Source organism: Setaria viridis, chromosome 5 (assembly GCF_005286985.2).
Source record: "Setaria viridis chromosome 5, Setaria_viridis_v4.0, whole genome shotgun sequence".
Classification (NCBI taxonomy): Eukaryota; Viridiplantae; Streptophyta; class Magnoliopsida; order Poales; family Poaceae; genus Setaria; species Setaria viridis.
This window is the reverse complement of record NC_048267.2, coordinates 26,210,540-26,229,404: the sequence shown is the minus strand read 5'-3', so window position 1 is coordinate 26,229,404 and position 18,865 is coordinate 26,210,540. Positions and strand designations below refer to the sequence as shown.

The following is an 18,865-nucleotide window of genomic DNA, read 5'->3' as shown; positions in this document are numbered from 1 at the left end:
CTGCTTCGGTGCTTCCAATCGCAGTTACCTGCTGCAAAAGTGTAAAAAAACGACATGATCGCACGGGGTCCCCGCGCAAAACGAAATTTTCACAAGTCCTTGCCTGCACATATGGCTTATCAGGGCATCTCGTTTGCTTTAGAATTCGTGTCACAGAGGGTAGCAATCATAGGGTAGGTGAAGAAATCACAAGTTAGATGTGCGGAATATATGAGAAAGGAGAACGTCATGAGTGCAAATATGCATGTGGAGTTGTATTTCCCTTCCAAAATGGGGAATGTCTACGTAACAACCAAGTGATTATGTGTCAATTATCACCCATATTTTTTAGCCAATGGGAAGCTGGCACGTAATATAGTTCATTTTTATTTTGCCAACTAGCAGGAAGTGGGTGAGACGAAATTTGTTTTCAGTCAAAACTTTATCGCAAGGATGGAAACAAAATCTGAGTGAAAGAAATAATGTGATCAACCATATTTTTGCCATGGACAATCGAAAAAGAAGAATGAGAGACCATCCAACACTTAGGGGGTGTTTGGATACACCCCGCTAAACTTTAGCACCTGTCACGATGTTTGATACTAATTAGGAGTATTAAATATAGTTTAATTATAAAATTAATTATACAGATGGGGTCTAATTCGCGAGACGAATCTATTAAGCCTAATTAGTCCATGATTTGACAATGTGGTGCTACAGTAACCATTTGCTAATTAGTTCATGTTTAGTTCTCCTAATTAGCATCCGAATATTCAATGTGATACTGCTAAAATTTAGCACCTTGTATCAAACACCCCCTTAATTGCGACTTTGCGTTGTAGACCATGCGCAGCTAGCCGAAATTCTTATTTGACGCGCGCGCGCGGCAAACAATCACAGCGAACGGTGGCCTCCTATCCTTATCAGGACTGGGGTGTCATGTCTCCACTTGCCTTTTCTGGAATCTCTCCCACCGCTTCGAATTCCACCGTCTACCTGCTTTTTTGTTTGTCCACCGTTCAAACAACCTCGAGGGAGAGGCGAAAGAGGATCCAAATCGCCGCTGGTGAGAGACGATCACCGATCTCGCCGCGTTTACCGTCGCCCCCACGCGCCCAATTATTGCATCGAGCTCGCGGCCGGCGATCGCCGATTCGCCCACATCGAAGCATAAGCGGCAGCCGTGGGCTCACCCCTGTTCCAAATCGCCGGAGACGGGGAGGGAAGCCGCGGCGTCCTCGTTGACACCCTCGCTGCCCTCAGATTCATCCACGCTCAGGGGGAGATGAGGCCGGGTGGAGGGGACGCCCGGCCATGCGTCGAGCTCGCCACCCCATCATTTCGCCTGCACCGAGGGGGAGGCGGAAATCAGATCTAGACCAACTTCGCCTGCTTCGACGAGGAGGCGATAGGGGGCCGGTGCTCATCTTCCTCGCGCGCATCGTTTCGTTTTCGACGACTAGCGGAAGGGAACCCGGCGTTCGTCTTCCTCATCCCGGCATCTTCTCGTATTTGACAACAAGGCGGAAGGGGATCCGATGCTCGTGTTCCTCATTGCTCTGGACGCGAACTACGAGAGGGCTCGATCCTCCAGCACCTCATCGTCAACATTCGGGGGCCTTTTTTATTCTGGTGAGCTGCATCCTCCCCCAATCTGATCCCCCTAAATTATGCCGTATGCCATTCTGTGTTGTTTGCGAGGTCGATCCATGGGCGGCGAGAGCCGACCGCCGTGCTCACTGCTAGGAACAATTTTTGGTTTAATGAATGCCGATATGTGTAGTCTATGCTGGATGCTGGTTTTGCTTACGCTCTGCTAAGCCTGCACGCATTGTAGCCTGCATATGCTCTGTTTTGGTCAGCACTACGAAGCACCATGGCTGGCACTAGCAGCACCTGTACGCATAAAACTATAGTATTAGTTTGTTTATCAGCTACAATTTTGAATGTTGCAAGTAGTAGTTCTGCAGTTTTCATTGAGATCTAGTCAGACCATATGCTAGCTCACGCTTGATCTATTTCTACTTGCAATGCTTGCTGCCGCCTATGCATGCTGCAAGCAAGCACCAGCTCAATCTTACGATAGATAAATCCACTAGCACCCTCTACGAACAAGTTATGTTTTCCTTTAGTTCTTTGATTCCATTTTTGTGCCGTTGTTGAGGAAATTCCAGGGGAGGCAAAATGAGTTGACAGTAGTTCATACTTACTGATTCAGTCCAAGTCCTCGGCCAAGATAATGGTTGCATACGCTGCAAATTTTCTAGTAGTTTATGTATAGAAGAGAGCAGACACCTGACATATGCTACAAATATTTCTAGCTGCCTCATAAATAAATCGAGCAAAATTGTATTGTGTATAACATGGTGACTTATAAATTAGGCATTGCCATGGCACAATTTTCAGTCACCCAGATGAAGACCAACGCATTAACTAGGGGTGGGCATTCGGTCAGACTGAACCGAACCGATCGGTTCTTCGGTCTTTCACAAAATTCGGTTATCTAAAAATGGGAACCGATCGGTTACTAAAATTTCTCAGAACCGAGAACTTCGGTCTCGGTTAGTTCGGTTCGGTCTTCGGTTCTGACCGAACTAACCAAGCTTAACAGAGTACTAGCAAAAGAATCGAAGAAAAAAGCATTGCCTTCTGCATTTTTTTTGGAGATAAAGATCCAAACCAAATAAAATAGATGTAGCATTGCGGAGATGAAGATCCAAACCAAATAAAATAGCATATACACATTGTCCCAGGAGCATCCAACACACACAAAAACAATCCATCAATGCCTCACGGAGTACACCAGTTCATCCGACCAAGAAATTCCATCCAATACGCACAAGACACAGACGGAAGAAATGAGGTAGCAGGAGCAGAATAGCGGTCGCAGGAGCATATGATGGAGGACGAGTTGTGCCGCAGGAGGCCGTATTTTCGAGGAAGGAGCGACACGACCAGGCACCGACGCGGCCGGATCTTCGAGGAAGGAGCGACACGACCAGGCACTGGCGTCGGATTTGCGTCACCTCTGGGCTTCAGGGACGAGGAAGGGAGGGAGGAGGGGCAGGGAGGGGCTGTGCATCGCTGGATTTGAGGGAGGGAGGAAGGAAGGAGGGGAGGGGGCCGTGTGCCGCCGGATGGAGGGAGGGAGGAAGGAGGGGAGGGGAGGTGCTAGGGTTAGGGTGGTGGGAGGGGTTTATATGTATGGGAGTTTCAGTATTGGGCTGGGCTGCATTCTATAATGGGCCTCATTCAAGTACTTCGGTTTGTTCGGTTTTTTCGTTAACCGAGACCTAGAACCGAACTAACCGACTAAACTTCGGCTATTTCATACCTGGGACTGAACTAATGATCGAAATTCTTGGTTTCGGTTATTTCAGTTTGGTTTTCGGTCCTCGGTAATTATGCGCAGTCCCAGCATTAACTCATCATGGTTCACATGCACCTCCATTTTCATTAGTGATCTTTTGAGTTTTGTGAAAGACTACCTGGCGCCTAGCACACTTCACTGATGGCTTTGAACTGCTAGTCTTTTGTTAAGTCACTTGCACAATATGGTCCTTGACAAACCTCATGGTTTTCAATTTGTGGCCATGATAAGCCCATTGTAACAAGTAGCTTACTAAGCTTCTCATGCATACAGGTGAGACCAATGCAAGGTTCACTGATAGCACTTAAATAAGACTTTTTATCACCACACTAACATACATGTGAGACCGAGGCACACTTATAACTCTGAAAAAGTTGTGTATCCCTTGAAAGTTTTTTATCCATAATACAATGTTTTTCTATGTATCCCTTGAAAGTTAGAGATGTACATATTCAAAGTTTAGGGATGTAGAAATTTGTGTATATACGAGTCAGAAGTTTTTCATATTCTATTCAAAAGGTTTTCATATTCTATTACAAATTTCTACACGTAGAACTTGAAAGTCAAAGATATATAGTTTTTTAATCATGTCGCTAGAAGTTTTTGGACTACAAATATAAAGCTATGTAAACATGTACTCATAAGTTCCTGATATGAAGTTTTGAATATATACATTCAAAGTTTGGGGTGTAGAAAGCTCTAGATAATTCTTTTACCATTCTATTCAAAGTTTTAATCCGTTGACAGAACTTTTTTTAATCAAGAGTGAAAACCATATGTGTGAAGTTCTTATTTGTAGCAAGTCTTTCATTATAAAGTTTTGTATTTTGGACTACAAAGTTTATGATATGCTAGCACAAAGTTTATGATATGCTAGCACAAAGTTTTTGAATTTAGATTGCAAAGTTTGAAATTATAAAGTTTTTAAGCTGGGAATACAAAAAGTTTATAATGTGCTAGTACAAAGTTTCTAAATTCAGAGTTCAAAGTTTTATATTATAAACTTTTGGATTTAAGCATACAATGTTTCAAATGTCTTAGTAGAAAGTTCATAGTATTTTGGTGGAGAGTGGAAACCTATATGTGTAAAGTTATTATTTGTAGAAAGTCTTTTGTTATATAATTTTGTATTTGGGGCTATAAAGTTTAAGATGTGCTAGTACAAAAGTTTTCTAAATTTAGATTGCAAAGTTTGAAATTACAAAGTTTTGAAGCTGGCAATACAAAGCTTATAATACCAAGTACAAGGGTTTTGAGGTGAAAGTTGAAAGTTTTTGGGTATATACATTTTTCTTTTGCATAATGTTTAAGATTTTGCAATACTGAATTTAGAAATGCATGTATGTTATGCAATCTTATAGTTTCTGACTTGAGAGTATAAAGTTTGAAATTATGTTGCTGGAAGGTTCTTAAATTTTTAGTGCAAGGTTTGAATTAAAGTTTTAGATTTGGGAGTACAAAGTTTAAAATGACATAGTAGCATGTTTTATAATTCGTAGTGCAAAGTTTGGAGTTTTGTTTGCAAAAAGTGCTATGCCTGTTGACTTCAAAGTTCCTGAATTCGAGATGCAAAGTTTTTGAATTTGGAGTCCAATGTTTGAAATGCTAAAAGTAATCAATTTATGTGTAGAAAGTTTTCATGTATAAAGTTCAAAATCTGTGTGTAATAGTTGTAAATTTGTGTGGGAAGCTAATCGGCAATTATAAAATGATGTCAAAGGAGAACATGCATATAGTGTTTGATTTATATTGTTGTTGACGTCGGATTTTAACACGTTTTGAATCGGCATCAAGGGAGGAAAAGATTGACCGATGCGGCAAGCTAAAAGCTACAGTGGGGAATCGGCCGATTGAAGTGTAACACGTCGTGTTAATGACAGCCTAAAGGTGTCAATGAGAAGTTAATGATGATTTTGAGAGCAAAAGGAGAGTAATTGACTCAAAGTCAAATTCGAGCCGAATTTGACCGAAATTGCAATTAGGAATTTTAAATTTGAATAAATTTAGCAAAAATATGAAGTTGAGGCTTGAGAATGTTTAGAACTCAAGGGAATGAAGTTGGAGACTAAATCAAGTCTCAAACTCCTCAAGAATGCAGCTGAAAAAGGAAATCAATCAAGTTACTATTCCCCGTCCGAAAATATGCAATTCAGAAAAACATAATGAGTATCCAACTTTGAAATTAGTTTCTGCCTAATTTTCCAAGTAAGTGGACAAAGGTGTCTGAACAGCAGTGAAGTATGACCTTTAGACAAGTTTAGTAGGATGTTGTTGACCAGAGAAAGTGGAGGGATCAAATTTAAAATAGGATTCAAAATCAGTACTCTGGCAGTTTTCAGCACTAGATACTGAAACTGAATTTTCCCTAAGTCTGAAACAGCAACGATTGACTATGTTTGGAGCAAATTTCAGAGAAATGTAGTGCAAGAGGTATATGAGTTCATGTGTAAAATGGAATCCTTGTTATTTGCAGAGCATGAATGGTTGATGGTTGAACTATATGGAATAAGTTTGAGCTACTTAAATCGAGTTAAAAGAAGGGCAAATGGCCCTGTTACAGTGACTGTCGAACTGAATCAAGGGATTCAGAATAAGAATAAGTTCAGTCTGCCCGAGATGGAGACTCAACAATTTCGACTTTAGGATGTTTATCTCGAGTAAAAGCCAATATATCAATTGAAGTACTCGAGTTTATCTACAAGTTTGCTTAAGGGACTCTAGGACCGTAGGATTCAAAATCGACCGGTTTGAAGGTCTGAATTTTCGGAGTAAAAGAAAGGGAGGGGAAACTAGCGGAACAGAGATGTGTCGCCGCCGGCGTCTCGCCCGTTGTCCAGCGCGGTGCATAGGGCCACCTCCTCACCCACGCAAACCTACAACTTGGCCACGGTGGCACTCATGCAAGCAGTGAAAAACTCGTATATTTACTGCTCCCAGCGCCGCTCTCATCCGTTTACTGCGTTACCTGTTTTACCACCGCAAATAGAGCACGGCCGAGCTCCTGCCGCCAGCCGATTTCCACCGTTTCACCGCCTCCCACTTCAATTCCTTCCACCCAAATCCCCACCAACACCTCGCCAACAACTGTGCCTACTCGTTTTCCAACTTTCCCGCCGGCGAGCTCTTAGCCGCCGCCGTTGTCGTCCACCGCCGCCAACTTCCTGCTCATGGTGAGCTCCTCCCTGCCGCCACTTTCCCTCCTTGCGGTAAGTCTTGGGTAAGTTCGTAGGTTGCGGTAAGTCTTGGGTAAGTTCGTAGGTCGCTAGGGAGCCTTAGAAGGAGTCAAAGGTCGTGTTGGTGCCGTTGCCGTGCTTGGCCACGACCGGCCGTCGGCCAAGCCGCCCGCCGCCGTGGAGAGGCCAGCTCCGGCCGTCTTCTAGGGAGCCACCGCCGCCCACGGGTGCGCTGTGTCCTGGGGTTGCCTCCCCAGCTCGGCCCCGTCGCTGGCGGGGCGCCGGCCGTCGAGCCGCGCCGCCCCTGTCGCGCCTTGCTTTTGGCGCGGGGAAGAAGAAGGCCTCGCGTCGGGGGCCACGCGCCAGGGTGAGGAGAGGGGGGGAAAGGTGGGTCGGCGGGTAGAAGAGGAGGGGGCAAATAGAGTCGGTCCAGTGGGTCCAGTGCGTAAGAGGGGGTAGAGTGAGAAAAGTTTGGGCTGGGGGTTTATGGATAATCTTAGGTTTTTCCTTTTATAGATAAATAGTGATAAATGGTGTAAATTTGGTTTACACCATTTAAATCATAGGAAATTCTAGAAGTGTCCAAAATTAGTGAAACCAATTTTGTTAGGATTGTTTTATTTTCCTTTACGCATTAAAATTTTTACACCTTAGGAAAAATAATAAAATTTAGGTATTTATTTAATGCCTTTTCGTTAAGATATTTAAATAAATGCTTAACCTTTATTAAATGCATAAAATGTTGAATAATGTTTTCATATTCACAAATTGTTATTAACCCATAGGAATTAGGTTTTGAGATTAGAAAATGTTTATAATGTTTTAAAAAAATAAAATAAAAGGCCTAAGGTAGGATTAGTAAAGAAAATAAAAATAGTGGGTTAATCTTTTTTGAGTAATTTAGTGTTGCTTGCAACTTTATCATGATAGATTATAGGTTGTGTAGTGACTTGTTGGCTTGCAACTTTATGATGAAGGAAAGTTTATAGTCCTGTATTCAAAAAGTGATGCAAGTTGCATCACTAACCCCTGCATGTACTAAATCGTAGACGCCGAAGCTCTAGAAGGGGAATTCTTGGATTTATCTGAAGGACCTTCAGAGTTTGAGGAGATTGTTGAGTTAGTTCCCTGTGAAGCCAGATCGTCGGACAACGCTAACATTTTTACAGATCAAGGCAAGCCCCGGTGCATTTATACCTATCTACTTTAGTTATTGTTTCATGTGTCCAATTATTGGTTATTTTCCATATGAATGCATTAAGTCTAGGAGTTGATTGAAACCTATCCTTGTGCATGATCCTACCTTGTTTGGAGAACATCTTTGCCACTTGTTCAAGAATTAGTAATTAACCAATGCTTAGCAATGCTTAGATACTTCAAACAACTTGATTACTTAGCTCTAATGTAAATTGTTGGGTCATACATATTAGTTAAGATTTAGCTTAAAAATTTGAAAAGCCGATAGAAGCTAGAAATATTAGTTCTGTTTGCTAAGTTAAAATTGGTTAAGGCACGATCGTTGTCTTAACCTTTGATCAAGTGAATATCACCTGGTTGCTTACTGGGTATGGGACCAATAAAGTCCGGTAGGTTAGTTGACTCTCTGATCGGGAATATTTCGTACTCGTGCTTGACGTGCTGGAGAATGGCAGGGGCGTAACCTGAGACTCACATGGAGATCGGGCCAGACGTGGGGTCCCATGTGGGGGTGCGTCCCTGGGTTCGGGTAGTCTTATTCCCAATCTTTGGGTACACTAATCGAAGGGTCGTTATGTACAATCTGGACAATTGTACATAGCTGGTGGTCAGGGTGCTTTCCTGCAGGACGTAAATTGATCCGGATCGCCACAATTCTCGGTTATGAATGCACTTGATCACCGTTAAGCATCGTAGTGTAATCTAGTGAATGTAATGTTTTTCGAAATTAATGTTATATGACTTAATTCCTACTGATTGCAAAAATATTTCTTTTTCGCCATAGGTAACAACTCAATCTGAATTAAAAGATAAAGCTAAGGTTTCACTTATAGTAAGCTCTTTTAGCAAAAATGTGAGTCAGCCAGTACACTAAACAGCTATCATTCAGTTTCGGAAAAGCTATTATATTGGTTAGTCGGGTTAGTCTTGCTGAATACCCCGTACTCAGGGGAATCCTTCGTTTATATTTCAGAGCCGTAGCAGGAGTCCTTGGTTAGTCGGTTTAGTTTCGGATAATTGTTGTTCCGACAACGATTAGGCGCATTTAAACCAGCTTAAGTTGGGCAGTTCCGCCACAGCTGGTATCAGAGTCATAGGTTGGGATAATCAACAGATATTACTATTTAAAAATTGAGTCTATTTTAAATAAAGAAAATGTGAGTCATAGGTGGCAGTAGCATTAATTGGTTGATTGTTTTGCAGATGCTAACTATTTGCTGTGTGTCGCTAGTATTCGATAGTATATTATTAGGGACAGATTACGATGCCACTAATTTTTCTACGAGTGTGTATATGAGTCTGAAAGTACGTAGGAACTGTTGCATCATATTGCATAGCATGTTTTAAAATTTTTTTGGGTTTGGTGAGTGCCGTTAGACCTAACCCCGCTTCTTTTGTCATATGTTCCAAGAGGGGTATACTGATCAAGATGGATGGACCCGGAGGCACTATCTGGACAAACTTGGATTTACACAGCTGTTGTGGAAGACACTTCAGGAGTTGAGATTTCATAATCCTCCTGAATATTACTGGAGGAAGGAGGACACATGCCATAAGTAGTATTGCACTGTTTACGTCCACATTCCAGATGAAGATACAAATCCTAACTGGCGTTCGGAGGAAGTCATGGAGCAGGGTTTTGAATTCAACGACACTATTGAGAGGGTAGCCATGACCGTCCTCACAGAGTTATGTGAAAAGCATACGGTGGAGATAGGGTCGAGTTCTGCTCGATTCTATCCCATAAAACATCAGGATGATGGTATTTGGAGAAGAAGGATTAAGGCATTGAAGAATTCATCCCGTGTGGAGCACGATGTCCTGGTTGCAGCCGCCTCAGATTATATGATGGCTATGTATAATCTTCACCAATCATGTATAAGGGAGTATTATAATCAAAGGAAGAAGAATGAAGATGCTAAGATGGAGGTATGGAGTGCTAAACATGATAAAAGAATTATGCAAGAAGGCGGCACTAGATCGGGAACATGATATGGGGAGGATTATGAGGGAGCAGTCTAAAAGAATAGATGAGTATGAAGAGAAGCAAAGAACAATGAAGGAATATATGGACGCTAGCAGGAATACGTCGGAGAGGGCACGAGAGGCAGCTGAATCGAATGTTAATCGACTTGAGGCAGAAAGGTTTCAGCAGCTAGATGAGATATTATCCCTCCTTCTGGCATTAGAGGAGATGCAGGCTCAAGTACCTGCTCAAAATATGGTAAATGTTCCACCGCCTCCACCCCAGAAGAGCCACAACCACCAGGCCCGGATGAGGGAGATCAGTTCGTGCATGTTGTAGGTGTTGAGGCTGACATAGCTCCACCTGCAGCTCCCGAAATTGACCTTCATGCCCATGAGAATCTGGAAGGATTTGATGTTGAAATGGAAGATAATTTGGGAGAGGCTCCAATGGAAGATCATCAATTTGCATGAGCTAATGCAAATGCCGACGAATTTGACCCATAAGGTCATGGTCCTATGGAACAATGGGAAGAAGCCGAGCATGAGGGCGAGGGAGAGGAGGAAGAGGAGGAGCCGGAAGAAATTGAAGGGAATTCTGGTGTCAGTACATCCTCGTCATATTCTTCATATACGTCAAGCGACCCAGGACTAGAATCAGGAAGTGAGAACTCGGTCAATCAACCTCCACCTGTTGCTCCTCCAAGACAGACCCTAAAGACAGTGGATCAGGACATACTACAAGCTGCTATGGTAAGGCTAGGGATAAATGCTGCGGAACTGGGCATTTATCCATATGGTGACTGAAGGGTGACCATGATAAGAGGATGTTGTTATGTAATTATGTAAGATAAGAACGATGAGATGACGGTAGTAGGGTTGTTCTGTAAAAACAAACTTGAGTTCATGTAACATAAATAATGATGTACTTAAGTATGGTTTGTATGTGACTATAATAGTTGATATGTGTGAAAAGTAAGCATGTTTATGAAACTTGTAGCAAATTGTTGCTTGGATATTAATACCTTGTTCGACTTTTGGCAGAATGACGGATCCAAGGGGTCCTCGTGCTTCAGGTCAGGGGGCCATGAGGAGAGTCTACCCAGGGCCCCGACACTGGCTGATGCTATAGCCAGTCTCATGAACTCGGGAGCCGAGCAAGCCTGGCTGCTCCAAATGGTTGTACATAATAGCGGGAATGGTGGGGTACACGGGATTCGGAACGTGGTGTAACCTACATCCAGTTTCTGGACACCCGTCCTCCGATTTTTCTGAAGGCTGAGCACCCGTTGGAGGCAAACGAGTTGCTTCAGACTATGGAACAGAAGTTCCGAGTGATTCCGCTTTGCACCACCACTCAGAAAGCAAAATTTGCCGGACTCCAACTTCAGGATCCCGCCGGAACCTGGTGGACTAGTTACCTGGCAAGACAACTTATGGGGAGGGAAATCACCTGGGAAAATTTTAAGGAAGCATTTCGTACGCAGTTCGTACCGGCGGGAATTCTACGAACGAAGCTGGAGCAGTTTCTGAGGCTTCAGCAGGGGAGTCGCAGTATTCTGGAATATACAAATGAATTCCGGATTGCCACGTGATCAGGGTGCTCTCCTGCAGGACGTAAATTGATCCGGATCGCCGCAATTCTCGGTTATGAATGCACTTGATCACCGTTAAGCATCGTAGTGTAATCTAGTGAATGTAATGTTTTCCGAAATTAATATGTTATATGACTTAATTCCTACTGATTGCAAAAATATATTTCTTTTTCGCCATCTAGACTGGTTAGGTAACAACTCAATCTGAATTAAAAGATAAAGCTAAGGTTTCACTTATAGTATGCTCTTTTAGCAAAAATGTGAGTCAGCCAGTACACTAAACAGCTATCATTCAGTTTCGGAAAAGCTATTATATTGGTTAGTCGGGTTAGTCTTGCTGAGTACCCCGTACTCAGGGGAATCCTTCGTTGCTATTTCAGAGCCGCAGCAGGAGTCCGCCGAGAAAGAAGCCCCGAAGAACTAGGGTATTTTTACGAGTCTCGTAATACCCTGGAATTAAAACTTAGATGTTTATCTTTCACCTGGACTGGTTTATGTTTTAAACTCTTAGAACTGCTCTAACATGCATTATTAAGTTTGTTTCAGACTATGGTCTGTAATAATTCGCACCTTGGTATGTGTGTAAAAATGTAATATTTGTTGATGCCTTCCCATCGTGGAAGCGATTCTGATGTATGGCTATGGGACACGTCGTGGATATTTCGAGGAGTCCCAGGGACACTCGACGGACTACCGGACTTATACTATTTTAAGTGCGTTTCGGATAATTGCTATTTCGACAGCGATTATGCGCATTTAAACCAGCTTAAGTTGGGCGGTTCCGCGACATGAAGCTACAGTGTTTCGGCCGATTGACGAAAGGGGTCAGTAAGGGTTGGCCAATTGGGAGCTACAGCGGTTTGGCCAGTATGGGTCTAAAGTGGGTTGGAGAAAAGATTAGCTAAAGAAGAAGGTTGGCCCGTGGGATATGATAACCAACTCCGATACGAGTTGTGTTTGTAAATATTTATTATCATTTAAAATTAGAGATAATTTTAAAGATAGATTCTAGTCGGTTAGGAAATCAGTTGTAATAGGCTATAAATCGCCACCTCTAGCCACCTCTAGAGGTTTGTAAAAATACACATCAATCAATACAACCAATCTACTTTTTCCTCGTACTTTACTTTCGAGTCGGCGACTTCGCCAAAATACCTTTTTTTCATACGGGTTGGCAGGATTGCATCGACACGATCTCTAACCGTTATGTAAGTTCCGCTTATCGAATAATACCTAAGCTTTAACTTTGGGCGCACCGCTGTTGTTTCGTTTTGATTTATTCACCGGTTATCGATATCAACTAGAATCGTAGGTTCTACCTGTTATTTTAATTTTTATCACCAGTTATACAGCTTGAGATACAAACTATCAGCTTTTATTGCTTTCTTTCTTTGTTATCATACAGCCGATTAGATCTATCCCAAGTTGTTTTTTTCAAGCGTTGTTTAGTTTGCTCTAGTAGCTTTTCTTTACAATCGCTACGCGATATCGGCTGTTTTATAGCTGGTTACCTTTACAGTGAATCGGTCGATCGCTGACACGCTGTTGAAGATAGATCGGAACTTTGGCCGATCAGAACCCTTGGAATTTAATATTTTTATTTCCTTGTTAATCAAAGGTCAGATTGACTGGCACGGCGCACGAACTGTACCAGAGCGATTACCCGAACAGGAGTTGAGCAGATTCTCCCAGGTCGTGTGTCCGACGCTGAGAATCATCGGCCGATTCTTAACGCCAACAATTGTAAATAGTGTTTGATTTGCAAACACACCTCCTTTTTGTGATACTAATTTTGCATGCACTCTAATTGGTTTTATGTGCTTATGAAAGTATGGCAATCTTTGTAGACACAAAGAGAACATTAGGGATACGTTTTATCTATTGTATCACAAATTTCGCATGCACTCTAATTGGTTTTATGTGCTTATGAAAGTATGGCAATCTTTGTAGACACAAAGAGAACATTAGGGATACGTTTTATCTATTGTTTTATCCATTTCAATTGTATCCGTATTTTGATTCAAATAATGTTAATATAATATTTTCTCCTCTATTTGGACTTTGAAATCCTTTTTTGGACTACATTTTTTTAGGTTGACGCCATGGGCCATTAAGGATGAAACTTTTCTTACGGGATGGTGAAAATGTGCCTTAGGCCCTGCTTAGATACCCTGGGCTAAAGTTTAGCTTCCCCTTTAGTCCATTTTAGCCCTTGGGGAGCCAAACAGGTAGGCTAAAATATGGGTGCTAAACTTTAGCCCCCCTCCTTTAAAAGTGGTTCCCTTGGGCCAAAAGACAGGCCTTGCCCTCCTGCACTCATTGCCCTGCCCTCCTGCTCCTCCGCACCGCACCCGCATCCTCCACCTCCACCGGCGACGCCTCACCAGCCTCTCGACGCTCGGCCCCGCCCCCGCCGTCCTCCTCCCGCCTTCGCCCCTCCTCCGCCTCCACCTCGCTGGCCTCCCGCTGCCGTCCCGACCACACCGCCTCCGCCCTCTAGCCCGCCGCCCTCCTCCCGCCTCCGCCAGCCCGTCCCCGCCACCTCCGCCGCTCCCGCCCGCCCGCCGTCGCTCGGCCTCTCCCCGCTGATGCCCGGCTCGTCCCCGCCATCTTCGCCCGTCCCCGCCACCTCTGCCTCCGCCTGTCCCTGCTGCTCCCACCCTCCCGCCGCCTTCGCCCGCCCGCACTCCCGCCGTCCACCTCTTGTCCTCCTGTGAGAGCTGAGAAAGAGAGAAGTGTCCGCCTGTGAGAAAGAGACAGAGAGAGAAGTGTGGAGAAGTACTGTCCGCCTGTGAGAGGATAAGGCGGCCCGTGAGAAAGAGCCTAGGCGCGTGCGCGAGCGGGCGCGGGAGAACTGGGGCGGGGCGGGAAAGGAGGGGAAGGAGGGTAAATGAGTCTTTTGTACACCTATGTGCTAAGGTTTAGCCCATGTATCCAAACAACAAAAGGGGTTAAACTTTAGCCCTCCATTTGAGGGGGCTAATGTTTAGCTTCTGGTATTCAAACAGGGCCTTGATGATCCCTGGGAAGAAAGGGAAGAAAGGACAAGCAATTTTCTTTCATTAGATATGCCAATTAACGTATTTTGTGTTGAACAATGTTTTAAAGTACTATATATTCTGTTAGTATAAGAGGAGCACATGTATGGTATTCTAGTATGAATTTTCTTTTTATTAAATTCACTAAGGTCCCCATAGGTTTCGTTTTACAATTCATTTTTGTGTTCTTTTAGGGTACAATTATATGGATAAAATAATATATTTTTAACACTCTTCCACCTTCATATGCATGTGAAACTTCCCCCGCCCTTTACTACCCTCACATCCTGTCCCGAAAGGGAAGGAAAAAAACGTCCCAAAATATACAGGGAGAAAACTCCAAATGAAGCTAGACAAGAGAACTAGGGAAGCGAGCACCGTAGAACTAATAAAATTGTATTCGCCAGCAACTATTCCATATGCGCGTGCGCCGCAAGTCAACTACCAACGCTCGTTCGTTGGCAGCATGTACCAGCGAATGCTCGCTCACTAGTGGCCCCGAAGCTGTATAGGATGGAGAAGACCGTGCTACAGTACAATCTTGTATTTTTTTTCCCCAATTCATTTGACATATTGGAACGGACGCACAAGCGTAGTAGAGCTGGAGCATCTCGTATTAGGTCTCACGTTGGCCAAAGATAACATAATTTTTTTTCAGCCGCATATTATTGTGCCCGATCATTACCACATAGCACGTCACGCATATATGTCTAGACACGATCGCTTATTGTTCTCATGTAATAAGTAGCCATCTAATTCTAACGTACGGATTGAAAAATCGCTTACGTATCTGTCACCTCTTATTTTGATTCGCAAAAAAAAAAAAAAAACTGTCACCAGCGCTACAGATTTTATTTTTTTACCTAAAATATTGAAACGATTTTTTAAATAAATGAGTTTTAGTACGTGAAATTGAAAATGAATTGAGAAACAAGCAAGTTAAAAACAAGGGAAACTGGGTTATGATAAAATTGAAAACAAAATTGGAACAACACATAGCTCCTGTTTGTATCCGCTTATTTCCCGGTAAAAATAAGCTATAAACCCACCCAAACATCTTACTTATTTTTCTCCCACAATCCAGAATACTACTAGCAGTTCACTTTTCATCTAAGCAGTCTCGGAGGCGCTTCTCCCGTAAGCCATCCGATTTTCCCTGATACCCCTCACCCCTGCCCCTGCGCCATGTACCGCGTCCGCCGCCGGCCCTGTCCGCCGCCCTCCACCGGCTCCCTTCCCTCCGATGGGCGGCTTCGTCCTCCCTGCCACCCGCCGGCCATCTTCCCCAAGAAGGCCGGCTATGCTGCCGCAGATCCCGCCAGCCCCCTCCGTGGCCAGCACCTTCCGCGGCTGACCACGCCGCCGCCGCTCCCGTCGGCCCCCTCCGCGGCCGTCTTCTTCCGTGCCACGGCTGGCCATGCCGCCGCAACTCCCGCCGGCCCCCTCCGTGGTTGTCTTCTTCCCCTCCGTGGCCGGCCACGCCGCCGTAGCTCCCGTTAGCCCCCTCCGCGGCCGGATGCGGCACGGAAGAAGACGGCCGCGGAAACCCCGCCGCTATAGCTCCCGCCAGCCCTCTCCGCAGCCGCCCACGCCGCCGCGGCTCCCGTCGGCCTTCCGCACCGTCCACGGTGCCGCCGCCCTGGCAGGCCCCTCTGCGGCCGTCCCACGCCGCCACAGGCGTTGGTTCACCGAGAAATTCATTGAGAGAAGATAAACTTGAAAAAAATAAAGGAAAAGAAAAAAAATAAATGGATGACATTAGAATTCACTTACTATCAGCCTAAAATGAGCTTATCAGCCTAAAATAAGTAGATGATATTAGAATTATTATCTTCTCCTCAGATTCACAATAAAAACGAGCTATTATCAGCCTCAAGGGCATTCAGGTCAATCGACACATAATAATCATGATTGTCAAACACCCAGCTTATTTAGACAATAGATTCTTCAGATAAGTCTGCTTGCCAGATAAGCGAGTTCTAGAAAAGTGTATACAAACAGGGCTACATGAACAGAGAAACAGAAAACGAAAAGAAAAAACATGACACCAAATGGGCCTGAGGAAAAAATAAAGGCCTAAGAACACTAAATGACCCAGAACCTTGTTTGGGCACGGTTGGACAGGGCCAAATTTGCCGCAAAGATGAGAGTTCTATTGGGCTCAATCTCGTACACAAACAAAAAGAACAAGGAACATTCGGCCCACGACGCTGTTTGTAAAAGAAAGCAGGCAGACAGCGCACAGATCACCAGGAACATCTCAGCCGTCGAAATTTGAGTGAAAATGAAACAGATAAATAGAAATTTCGTTCCAAAATCACCAAATTCATCTCCGGCTCCTCTTGGGTGGGCCCTATTTCTAGTTGTCAGTACGATTAAATTTCCGTCGCACCCGAATTCGGCTGGAGTTTGACCCATCATACCCAAACAATTCAAAATCATATCTTATGGGGGCGTTTAATTTTATTGAACTCTATCTTAAGTAGCCTTCCTATGTTTATGATATCTTTCTTTGAATTTTTTTAAAGAAGTCCTAAAAATACTAGATTATTAGATCTAAATTTTTTGCAAGGCAACAACGATAAACGAAAATATCTCCTAACCAAATGGCACATCTTGTGCCGTCCTAAAGATTAAGTGGATTTAGGAATAGCAAACCTCTGGATTAAAAATAAATGTCTACTTAGCAAATACTTATTTAAATTGCTGAATGAAGATGGCATGTGGTAAACCTTACTTAAAAATAAATATCTGAGTTCAAAAATGCCTTTCTCAGGTTACAATTAGACCTGGAGACTCGTATTTTTTGAAAGGTTTGCTAAAGCTTAGGGAAGATTTTCTGGGTTGTGGGACTTTCAAGATAAAGGATAGGTTACGAACCAGATTTTAGGGAAGACACTTGGATTGGCTTAAAATTACTCAAAGAGCAATTTCCTAACATGTATTATATAGTCTACTATCCTCAGCTACAGTGGCAATGTTATAAACCAGACGCCATGGAATATCTCTTTTAGAAATATCTCTTTTAGAAGAGCTTTAGTTGGGGATAAACTGACTACCTGGCATAGCTAAAACAGCTTCCTACCATCTTTATGACATTTTACTTGGCTCGTGCATAGACATGGCAATTTTACAGTAAGCTCTATGTATCAGTATCTCATAAAGTAGCACTTTTTTTATTAATAAATTTATATGGAAGCTAAAGATCTCTCCTAAAATAAAGATCTTCCTTTGGTATCGTCAACGAGGTGTTATTTTAACAAAGGGTAACCTAGCTAAGAGGAACCGGTCTGTGAGTAAAAAATGTTGCTTCTGTGATCATAATGAAAAAATTAGGCACCTCTTTCTTGATTGTCAACATGCCAAGATAATTTGGAATATAACTATTGGGTTAACCCAACCTAGGTCAATAAATCATATGCTGCGAAATTGGTTAATGGGCGTAGAGAATAAGAGAAGAAGTTTGATCTATATGGGGTTGCTGCTCTTATGTGGGTGATTTGGTGTATTCGTAATGATATGGTTTTTGAGAAAAAATAGTTCACTTCTTTTACACGAATTTTCAAGTGGATGAGATCGGTCGAGTGGTCTCAGGGTTATATTTAGGGGAGCTTATTGGCTACGGTTTTGGTCCCTATTGTAGCGTGAAGATACTAGGGAATCAGTCCGGGCGGCAAGCAAAGCGCAGCCATCGCTTTGGATATCTTCACCAAGAATGGGTGGAGAAGTAATAATAGACTGTGCTTATGATTTTCCTTAAAATTGATGGACTTTTATTTCTAAAATAGTGATCAGTTTTGAAGCTGAATTTGCTACAAGAATTTGGCTGGTCACAGATGCCGAAGATAATTTCATTTAAAAAACAATTCAAAACCTGTGCTTCCCCGTCCACCCGTTGTATCCGCTAGGAAGTTATGCATCTTTCCATCTCCTTGCAATCTTCCTCTAGCGGTATTATTAGAGCATATTTACCTAGTAGATGGGGATAAGACATACCGGAGTATCATATACTTGTTTTTATTAAGGAATTAACACGAACAATACATAAAAGACCATGCAAGGAAAAAGTTACAATCAGAATTTGACAAAAGTCTTCAGCTCCGACGCATCCAACGACCGCTCTGCATCATTCACCATCACTGTTGGTCCTTCCACCAATGGAAGAGAGGACAAAAGGGAACCAAGAAGGATCTGAAGGAACCCCAATAACCATATGTTCCGAAGAACGAATTCATAGAATCGCGGGAGAAACATCGGCGATGCCAGACCCCTAGCTTGATCCTGATCAGCTCCTAAAACCGACACATATCCTTCACCTGTCTCGGATGGAACACCAGTGAGATGGATAAAGAGCTGGTCAGCTGGAAATCTGGCCAAACAAACATCCGTCATCAGGGAAACCTGGCCAAACCGCATGAAAGAAATCATCAGAAGATACATGCAGCGAGACATCATGAAAATAACTCGTTCTGATAAAATGACCTGGTCAAATGAAAATTAATGTTGCCGTGATATGTTGGCGATCGCCCTATATGGGATGGAATCCAG

General features: G+C 43.3%; 1 long non-coding RNA gene across 1 annotated transcript; it reads left to right on the top strand.

Annotated features, from left to right (window-relative positions):
- Positions 1–844: 844 nt before the first annotated feature.
- On the top strand, positions 845–13,086 carry LOC117857231 (uncharacterized). Its single transcript, XR_011898151.1, has 2 exons — positions 845–1,611; positions 7,572–13,086. It is a non-coding gene; the product is annotated as an uncharacterized lncRNA (long non-coding RNA).
- Positions 13,087–18,865: the final 5,779 nt, after the last annotated feature.